The sequence below is a fragment of the Gossypium hirsutum genome, chromosome A05 (genome assembly GCF_007990345.1).
Source record: "Gossypium hirsutum isolate 1008001.06 chromosome A05, Gossypium_hirsutum_v2.1, whole genome shotgun sequence".
Lineage (NCBI taxonomy): Eukaryota > Viridiplantae > Streptophyta > Magnoliopsida > Malvales > Malvaceae > Gossypium > Gossypium hirsutum.
In genome coordinates this window covers 79,968,017-79,979,257 of record NC_053428.1, presented here as the reverse complement: position 1 = coordinate 79,979,257, position 11,241 = coordinate 79,968,017, and the positions used below count along the sequence as shown (strand labels likewise).

Here is an 11,241-nt window from a genome sequence, read left to right as displayed (position 1 = left end):
GGGTTAGATTCAATGTTACCCGGCAGGCTACCCTGTGGTCATTCAGATATCAATTTAGCGAGCTGACCTATTTGAGTTTTGAGCCCTTGGATCGACGCTTGTTGATTTTTAAGTGCTATCTCGGTATTCTAAAAACGAGTTTCTGATACCGAGATAAATTTTGTTAGCATCTCCTCAAGGTTTGGCTTTTTCTCTTGTTGGTAGAGTGTTTGTTGGATTTTGAGATCGAGGATTATTACCCATGTAATTTAACTGCTCGTTCTCCTTATTGTGGTCATAGGGTAGGTATTCTGAATTGCTTGATCCACCTCCACTTGCTTCGCACTGCATTACTGGGTGAACCTGTGAAGAACTAAGAAAACCATCAATTTTCTTATTCAAGAGTTCTACCTGATTAGAGAGCATGGTGACCGAATCGATGTTATAAATGCTGGCTACTTTTGTTGTCTTTGTGCTCATGACTTGCCACTGATAATTATTCAGTGGCATCTCTTCTATAAATTCATAAGCATCTTCAGGTGTTTTATTATTGATAGTCCCACCAGCGGCTGCATCAACCATTTGTCGAGTTGAAGGATTTAGGCCATTATGAAACGTTTGAACCTATAGCCAGAGTGGCAACCCATGGTGAGGGCATCTTCTCAAGAGGTCTTTGTATCTCTCCTATGCATCGTAGAGTGTTTCTAAATCCATCTGCACAAAAGAAGAGATATCATTACGTAATTTAGCCATTTTAGCCAGCGGAAAATATTTTAATAAAAACTTTTCGGTCATTTGTTCCCAAGTAGTGATTGACCCTTGTGGTAACAAATTCAACCATTGTTTAGCTTTGTTTCTCAATGAAAAAGGGAATAACCGAAGGTGAATTTCGTCATCAGAAACGCCATTAATTTTAAATGTATCACATAGTTCCAAAAAGTTTGCCAAGTGAGCGTTGGGATTTTTGTCCTGCAAACCATCAAACTGAACAAATTGCTGTATCATTTGAATTGTGTTAGGTTTCAGTTCAAAAGTATTTGCAGCTACAGTAGGTCTAACTATGCTCGATTCAGTTCCTATTAAAGAAGGTTTAACATAATCATATATAGTGCACAGAGCAGGATTCTGATTAGCAGCAATCGCAGGAGGTAGCAGATTTTCCTGGTTTTCAGCCATCTCCTCGATTGTGGTTGAAGTATCGTCCTCTTTCTTTTCCTCTATGTATCGTAAGCTTCGCCTTATTTCTCTTCAATTTTTGTGAACTGTGTGATCGATCTCACTATCAAACAGTAATGGTCCCGATGGGTTTCTTCTAGTCATACACTATAAAAACTTGCCAGGAACAAATAAAAGAAAAATTAGAAAAGAAAATAAAAATTTAAATTGCAAATAAAGTAGAATGGCTAAAGTAATAAAAATCGAGTGTTCCTAATATCCTAGTTCCACGGCAACGGTGCCAAAAAATTGATACGTGATATTCGCGACAGGTTTTAAAAATTTATAATTAAGCGTTCTTGAAACTAACAATTATCACGATGAAGGCAAGTGTACCTATCGAACAGTAGTATAGCTTTGGCAAGATCGGATTGTCGAAGCCAAAAGAACCAAGAGTACTAGTAATTACTTTTTTATTATTATCTAGCCTAAAAGTTAAGGGATTTGTTTATCTAAATTAATTAACTAAACTAAGAGTGCACAGAGAGAAATTGGGGAAAAGCTTTTAGGAAAATTTGATTGATTAAGACATTACCCAAGGAAAAATCCACCTAGACTTTACTTGTTATTTGACTTTGAATCAGACGATTTATTCATTTCACTTGATCCGTAGAAATCCCTAAGTTATATTATTATCTCTCTCGAGACTAATAACGTCTGACCCTAGGTTGATTAATTGAAATCTCTTTCTAATTAACACCTAGTGTTGCATTAACTCGATCTATGGATCCCCTTATTAGGTTTCACCCTAATCCGGCAAAATCTTATCACCCTATCTCTAGGCGTGCAATCAACATCGCTTAATTATGAAAAATTTACTCTTAGATAGGGTCTATTCCTCCTCTGAATGAGAGCATTAACTCGAATCAATATCCTGGAATATCAAAACAAGAATTAAGAACACATAATTAAGAACAAGTCAAATATTTATCATACAATTTAGATAATAATAACAAGATCCGTCTTATGTTTCATTCTCCTTAGGTATTTAGGGGGTTTAGTTAATAATTATAGAAGAAAAAATCTCAGAAGAATAATGAATACAAAACATAAAGAAAACCCCAAACCCCTGAATGGAAATTGAAGGGAGATCTTCAGTCTTGATGATGAATCCAGCTTCTGAGATGGACCAATCAGCGTCCCTTGAGTAATTCCTTGCCTCCTATTCTGCGTTCCCCTTCCTAAGTGCCTCCTCAGGTGTTTAAATAGGCTTTAGAATGCTTAAGAGCCCTCCAAATTGATCTTTTCCGAATAGGGTTATACTTGGGCTCGATAGGGACACGCCCGTGTGACACGCCCATTTGCGATTACTCCAGCCCGTGGTCAAGGCTGTTGAATAGGCACGGGCGTGTAGTCTACTCATGTAAGTCATGCTTCGATCCTACCAAAGGGATACGACCGTGTGAGACGCCCGTGTGAGGAAGTTCAGGCCGTGTTGATTTCCCATGTGAGTCTATTTTCTCCATTTTTAGCCCGTTCTCGCTCCTTTTACTTTTCTATGCTCACCTAAGTATAAAACATGAAATTAAAGGATTAGGAGCATCGAATTCATCAAATCTAAGGAGAAACCATCCATAAATGTGCTAAGCATGGGACAAAAATATGTATAAATTACGATTTATAAAATATAATAAGACCATTTGCTCTAACGAGATTGTAGTCCCATGTGAACTAGGCATAAGGCTAAAACGGATGAAATAGAACCATACCTTCGCAAGTGGTGTCAAAGATTCTCTTCGACAAGTGTGGGTTCCTTTCTTTGACACAGTCCATTTAGAACCTGGAACTATAAGTTCCTCAAGAATTTCTTGCAAATTTTCAGGCTCGATGTTGCTCATCAAAGAAGAATATTCATCGTTTTCGAAATTAGGTAATTCAAAGAACTTATTAATATCATTTGAACTTATTGGTACCTTAATTCCGCGAACTGGAACTTCTGTCAAATCACTTGAGGTTAAATTTGTGTAGAATTCATGAATTAGTTCCTCATCCACACTAGGCCTCTTTTCACAAAACAATTCTCAATTGAAGGCTTCAGCAACTTGAGAAATACGTGCCATAAAGTCTTTGTAGTTGCTCTCTTTCAAAGTGAAGCCTTTCTCTAGATGCATCTGTTGATTTTTGAAGATACTCTCGTATCTTGCTTTGGCTTCTTCACAATGGAATTTGTTTTGTGTTTCATCAATTTGGGCACAAGCACGAGTTCTCTTGCGAGGCATGATTAACCTGAACAAAAGATGGGAAAATTTATTTTCTCAAAAATTTAATTCACAAAATTTATTAATCATTCAGTAAATTGAAAAATTAAATAATTGAATAAAATTAAAATTTAGGAGAAAGCAAATTTTCTTACCACCTTTTTTATAAAACTCAAAACTCCTAAAAATAATTAATAAACAAAAGAGGTCAATTTAAGGTGGGTTAGAAGATTTTGGCTAAAGGGGTTGGTGTAGGTGTGTGCCGCACAAGTACCGGATAGAAAGCAGACTCGTCGAGCAGGAGTAAGAAGTAGCATAGGCTTGGCTCGATGCGCTGCACGGGCAGCAAGCCGCAAATTTGAGTGGGCAACCGTTTAGGCGTGCGCAGGTTGGAGCTGGAGTAGATGCAGTGCCAAGGTGCGGGCCTGGTGAGTGCTGGAGCTGGACGTGAGCAGGTGTTGGAGCAAGACAGGGTGCGCAATGCAGCGCGCGATGGAGGCAGGTGTGCTCGGCGTGTGCAATGGAGCTGGGCTGCTGGGTGCTTGCTGGCCAAATGGCTGCTAGGCTAGGGGCTTGTGGCACTTTAGGGGTTTTGGTGTTTGAGATTTTTAGTGATGAATGAATGGAGAAGGTAGTATTTATAATGAAAGGAATAGGACTTAAAGTAGAATTCTTAGAGATTTAATAATTAAAAACTCTAAGTTCTAATTCTAATACAAGTTAACAACAATTAATAATTAAATATATGCATATTAAATTATTAATGCTATTAATTTATTTAAACAAAAATGAGATATGATTAAAACTAATCCTAATTCTATGCAAAATTGATAATAATTAATATATAAATTATAATAAATATAATTATATATTAAATATTATCATCTTATTATTATTAAAAACTTATCAAATAAAATATGATGAAATTAACACTAATCCTAACTCTATATAAAGTTGATAATAATTAATATATCTTATAATGGATATAATTATATATTAATAATTATTTTTTTATTTTGAATTAAAAACATTTATTCTAGAAGCCTTTTGAAAATATTTACATAAAAGAGGCATCTAGTTTTGTTTATTTATGAAAAGAGAAACCAAAATTTGAAAATAATTCAATTAAGTCCCTAGACTTAATGAAAATTTGAAATTGAGTTGCAATTTAAAACTTAGGTCAACATTGATCTCTTTATTTGAAAAACTAAAAATTTATTTTTTCTATTTAGGGAATAATTTCTCAGAAAATTATGTTAAAATCAATTCCCAAGAAAAATTGGAGGGGTCGCAAGCGGTCCCACTTAAGTTCCAATCTCGTAAGCAGAATTGATTTAAACATATTAATCTCGAAAATATACCCTAAATCATTTATTAAAAAGGAAAATAAGAAAATTTAAACATCTGATAGAATGAGCGAAATTTGATTTCGTTCAGTCTTATGTCCCCAATAATGTTTCAGACGCTGAGCATTAACTTGAAAATTATCTCCCTTACCTTGGAGTTCAACAACTCTGTATGGATAGATGCGATGAACCGTAAATGAAACGGACCAACATGATTTTAGTTTTCTTGGAAAGAACTTTAATCTAGAATTAAATAACAATACTTGCTGACCTGCTTCAAACTCTCGAACTCGAATGTGCCTGTCATGCTGTTTCTTAAGTCTCTCATTGAGTAGTTTGGCATTTTCGCACGAGAACGTTTGGAATTCCTCTAGCTCATTGAGTTGGAGCATTCGTTTCTCTTTAGCAAGCTTAAGATCCAAGTTGAGTTGTCGAAGGGCCCAGTAAGCTTTGTGTTCTAACTCCAAGGGCAGATGACAAGCTTTCCCAAAGACCAACCTGTAGGGTGTCATCCTTAAAGGTGTCTTGTATGCTGTCCTATAAGCCCATAAAGCATCATCCAATCTTTTGGACCAATCTTGTCGGTTCGGGCAAACTACCTTCTCAAGTATGCCTTTGATCTCCTTATTTGCCAGTTCAGCTTGCCCATTTGTCTGCAGATGTAAGCTATAGTGACCTTGTGTTTCACTTCATGTTTATCTAACAACCATTTCAACCACTTATTCACAAAATAGGACCCTTCATTGCCGATAATAGCTCTTGGGGTTCCAAAACTTGTGAACACGTGTTTCTGCAAAAACTTTATTACAACCCCAGCATCGTTTGTTGGATAAGCTTCAGCCTCGACCCACTTAGACACGTAGTCTACAGCTACCAAGATGTACTTGTGACCAAAAGGCGGAGGGAAAGGATCGAGGAAGTCAATACCCCAAACATCGAATAATTCTACCTCAATGATGTTTGTTCGAGGCATCTCATTTCTACTGGTGACATTTTCGACCATTTGACATCGATCACAACTCTTTACGTAAGCGTATGCGTCCTTGAATAGTGTTGGCCAAAAGAATCTGACTTGCAATACTTTGGCCGTAGTACGAGTACCTCCGAAGTGTCCCCCACTTGGAGTTGAGTGACAATGGTATAGAATCTTTTGTACTTCATCTTCTGCCACACATCTCCTGATCATTTGATCTACACACTTCTTGAACAAGTATGGCTCTTCCCAGAAATAGTACTTCACATCGTGAAGAAACTTTTTCCTTTGATGATACGTCTTATCAATCAGTATCAAACCAAAAGCTAAATAGTTAGCATTATCAGCAAACCAAGGGGTATTATGGACATGATTTACCTTTAGTATATGTGCATCCGAAAATGTTTCTTGAATTGGTATAAGAGGAGACTTCCCTTCTTGCGACTCCAATCTGGACAAGTGATATACTACTTGATTTTCCAATCCCTTTCAATCTTTAATTCCTAGATCAAACTCTTGAAGTTGAAGTACCCATCGGATCAACCTCGGCTTAGCATCTTTCTTAGAGAGTAAGTACTTAATTGTCGAGTGGTTCGTATAGACAGTCACTTTGGTACCTACAAGATAAGATCGAAACTTTTCAAAAGCAAACACAATAGAAAGTAACTCTTTTTCTGTTACCATATAATTCAGTTGAGCTCCTGTCAAAGTTTGACTTGCGTAGTAAATGGGGTGAAAAACTTTGTTCCTTCGCTAGCCCATAACGGCTCCTATCACGAAGTCACTCGCATCACACATTAATTCGAATGGCAGATCCCAGTCTGGTGTGACTATTATGGGTGTCGTAACTAATCAGCTCTTCAAATATTTGAAAGCCTTTAAGCATTCCTCATCAAACTTGAACGTCGAGTCCTTCTCCAATAATTTGCATATGGGTTTAGCAATTTTGGAGAAGTCCTTGATGAATCTTTGATAGAAACCGACATGGCCCAAAAAGCTCCTAACACTTTTTACAGATGTTGGAGGTGGGATTTTCTCAATAACATCTACCTTTGCTTTATCTACTTCGATTCCATGTCTCGTTATCCGATGCCCTAGAACAATCCCTTCTCGTACCATGAAATGACACTTTTCCCAGTTGAGTACTAGGTTTGTTTCTTCGCATCGCCTTAGTACCTTGGCTAGATTAGCTAGGCAATCGTCATACGTATCTCCAAATACTGAAAAATCACCCATAAAAACTTCCAAATGCTTCTCAACCATGTCAATAAAAATAGACATCATACATCTTTGAAATGCAGTAGATGAATTACATAAACCAAATGACACGCGTCTAAATGCAAATGTACCGTATGAGCAGGTGAATGTTATCTTGTGCTGATCTTTTAGTGCTACTGTAATCTGATTATACCCTGAGTATCCATCGAAAAAATAGTAGTAGTCTCGCCCCGCGGGTCTATCCAGCATCTGGTCCAAAAACAGCAAAGGAAAGTGATCTTTCCTAGTCACCTTGTTTAGCTTCTGGTAATCGATGCAAATTCTCCATCCTGTAACCGTTCTAGTCAGTATCAACTCGTTATTCTCGTTTTCAATGACCGTGATACCTCCTTTCTCTGGCACGCACTGGACCAGACTTACCCATGAACTATCTGAGATGGGGTAAATTATACCCATATCTAACCACTTAATGATTTCTTTCTTTACTACGTCCTTCATGATGGGGTTTAGTCTTCATTGTCCATCGATCATCCCTTTCTCGCCATCTTCTAGTATGACCTTGTGCATTCATACAGATGGGCTAATATCGCGGATATCGGCTATGGTCCATCCGATAGCCCTCTTGAATTATTTCAACACCAAGATGAGTTTCTCTTCTTGCTCAGTAGTTAATTCTACTGAAACAATCACAGGCAGAGTAGAAGAGTTAACTTAATAAACATATTTTAGATGTAAAGGTAGTACTTAGAGTTCTAATTTAGGTGGCTCCTCGATTGACGCTTTTGGTTGGGCATAATCCCTTTCCTCTAACTCCAAATATTCAAATCGGGATTGCAGAATAAATCCCCTTTGATTAGCTTCTAACAAAGCTAAGTACTCATCCTCCTCTTTATCATTCTGAAGATCTGATGTCAAAATTTGTTCCAATGGATCCTCCATATAGTTGAGCTCCTTCTCCACTATTAAATCTTCTAAATCGGATACTGCAGAACAATCATCAATTGTGTCAGGAAATCGCATAGACTTAAAAACGTTAAATGTTACCTGATCATCTTGAACACGCATAGTAAGCTCGCCCTTCTGCATATCATTAAGGGTCCTTCCGGTTGCTAAGAACGATCTTCCTAAGATAATTGGCACTTCTTTGTCTGCTTCAAAGTCTAGGATAACAATATCAACAGGGAATATAAATTTATCTACACGTACTAATACGTCCTCAATTTTTGCTATCGGATGTGCTAAGGATCGATCTGCTAATTGAAGTGTAACAGTAGTAGGTCTAACTTCTCCTATCCCCAACTTTCTAAATATTGACATAGGCATCAAATTGATACTCGCACCCAAGTTACAAGGTGTCTTACCATAATATGTTGCTCCAATGTTGCAAGGTATGGTAAAACATCCAGGATCCTTCAATTTTGGGGGTAGTTTATCTTGAAGATATGCACTGCATTCCTTCGTCAGAACTACCGTCTCAAATTCTCTGAGTCATTATTTTTTGGACAGGATATCCTTCATGAATTTGACATAGTTCGGCATTTTCTCAAGTGCTTTAACCAACGAGATGTTGATTTGAAGTTGCTAAATCTCCTGCTTCTGCTTTTAAAGTCTTTGAGGGTAGGGTGGTGGTGGTTTCTTTATTGGAACTGGTTGATTCGTCTTCTGTGGCAATTCTGCATCTGATGGGGTTGTTAGTTGACCAGAATTAGCTGGTTTTGAAATTACCTTGTCGGGTTTTGCAGATTCTGGTTCTTATGAAATTGGAATTTCAACACTCGGTTGAACTTCCTCTGATTCTTGAGCATCAGCTTTCTCCTTTTCAGCTTCAATGGTGTTGGGCTCTACTGTCTTTCCACTCCTCAATGTTAATGCTTTGCAATGCTCCTTCCCCAGATTCCTCAGATTTTCCGTATCACTTGGTAAAGCACTTTGTGGTTGATTCCTGAGTTCAGTTGCGAGCTGGCTTCGTGTGATTTCGTGATAGGTTTTAAATATTTATAATTGCTCGTTCTTGAACTAACTATTATTGTGATGTAGGCAAGTGTACCTATCGAATAGTAGTATAGTTTTACCAAGACCGGATTGTCGAACCCAAAGGAACTAAAAGTACTAATAATGACTGTCTTTTTATTATCTAGCCTAAAAATAATGAGGTTTTTTAATTAACTAATTATCTAAACTAAGAACGCAAAGAGAAAAGAATTATGAATTGCTTTTGGGGAAATTTGATTGACTTAAGACAATACCTAAGGAAAAATCCACCTAGACTTTACTTGTTTTTCTAGCTCCGAATCAGATGATTTATTCATTCAAGTTATTCCGTAGAGATCCCTAAGTTATGTTATTATCCCTATTAAAGACTAATAACATCTAATCCCTAGATTGAATAACCGAGACTTTTCTCTAATTAACACTCTAGGGTTGCATTAACTCGATCTATGGATCCCCTTATTAGGTTTCACCCTAATCTGGTAAAAACTTGTCACCCTATTTCTAGGTGCGCAATCAACTCCACTTAATTATGGCAAATGTACTTTTAGATAGGGTCTATTCCTCCTCTGAATAAGAGAATGTCTTGAATCAGTATCCTGAGATATCAAAACAATAATTAAGAACACATAATTAATAACAAGTTAAATATTTATCATACAATTCAGAAAATAATAACAAGATTCGTCTCAGGTTTCATTCCCCTTAGGTATTTAGGGGATTTAGTACATGACTAAATAAGAAAACATATCAGAAGAATAAAGAATATAAAACATAAAGAAAACCCAAAACTCCTGAAGGGAAATTGAGGAGAAATCTTCAGTCTTGATGATGAATCCGGCTTTCGAGATGGATCGATTGGCTTCCTTGGAGTAATTTCTTACTCCCCCTTCTCCATCTCCCTTTTCTTACTCCTCTAGGGTGTATTTATAGGCTTTGGAATGCCTAGAGGCCCTCAAAATTAGCCTTTTTCGAATTGGATTCAACTTGGTCTCGGAGGGACATGCTCGTGGCACACGCCCGTGTTCGATTACTTCAGGCTATGTTCGAGCCTACCAAATTGACACGGCCGTGTGGTCTGCCCGTGTGAATCGTTCTTCAATTCTGCCAAGTTAGCACGGCGGTGTGGGTTGCCCATGTGAGAAAGTCCAGGCCATGTTGGGTTCGTACTTTGGCCCATTTTCTCTGTTTTTGGCCCGTTTCTCGTTCCTTTTGCTCTCATATGCTCTCCTAAGTATAAAACATGAAATTAAAGCATTAGGAGCATCAAATTCACCAATTCTAATGAGGAATTATCCATAAAATACATTAAACATGGGGTAAAAATATGTATAATTTACGGTTTATCAAATACCCCCACACTTAAGCATTTGCTTGTAGTCAAGCAAAATCCTCAACTCATAATCAAAATAAATTCTTCTCAACTTACAATTCCTATCGATAATATCTCAAAATAATTCAAAGGTAATCATACATTGAGAATTCAACTAAAAGAACATAAAAGTTTCAAACATTCCAAGTTGAGTATTTAATCATGCAAACATAGGTGTCTCTCCGCATCTAAGTAATTACCTTTGATTCAGAATATCATAGAGTTTCACATCCCCACTAAAGATTCACTCAAATCACTCGAGGTGTTTAAGGATAATAAATGAAGCACTCAATAGTCAATAATGAAAATTCATTACCATAGGCTTGTATGAAAATCAAATCTCCACCACTATAATTTAAGATGATACATCAATCAAAAGGTCTTTAGAGGGTTGTAACGAGGCTTGGTTAGGGGGTGTGGTCACAAGCTGAAAGAAATAGTTAGAATCGAGATTGAATTGAAAAATTACCTAACTAGAAATAGAGTTAATCTTTACTTGCGTACAACAGAGCTTCTTCTCAGAATATGAAATTACAGATATGTATAAATAGTTTTTTTTTAAGAACAAGTTAAACAAAAAACATAAACTAATTATTAAGAACAGGACATAGCTAAGCAATTCATTCAACTCAAATCTCGACAAAAATAGGGGTCAATTTAAAGGATTTCAATAATAATGGGTTAAGGGTTAACATTAAGGGTAATACAAGAAATGGTCTTGTTAGTGTGACAGCCCAAAATTGACCCTAGTCGGGAAGTGGTTTCGGGACCGCTAAACCGAGTCACCAAAAGGTTTGAATGTGATGGTTATTGTCTAGAATATGTAATCATGAATGTGTGAAAATTTCAAGCTTCGATTTAGTCGATTGCATGTGAATTTAGTCAATAGGACTTATATGAGAAAATTTTAAAATGTGATAGGTCAATGCATAAGGACCTATTAGTGCATGT

General features: G+C 36.9%; 1 non-coding gene across 1 annotated transcript; it reads left to right on the top strand.

Annotated features, from left to right (window-relative positions):
* Window positions 1-619: 619 nt before the first annotated feature.
* Window positions 620-726, top strand: LOC121229916 (small nucleolar RNA R71). Its single transcript, XR_005927867.1, has one exon. It is a non-coding gene; the product is annotated as a small nucleolar RNA R71 (small nucleolar RNA).
* The last annotated feature ends 10,515 nt before the right edge of the window (window positions 727-11,241 follow it).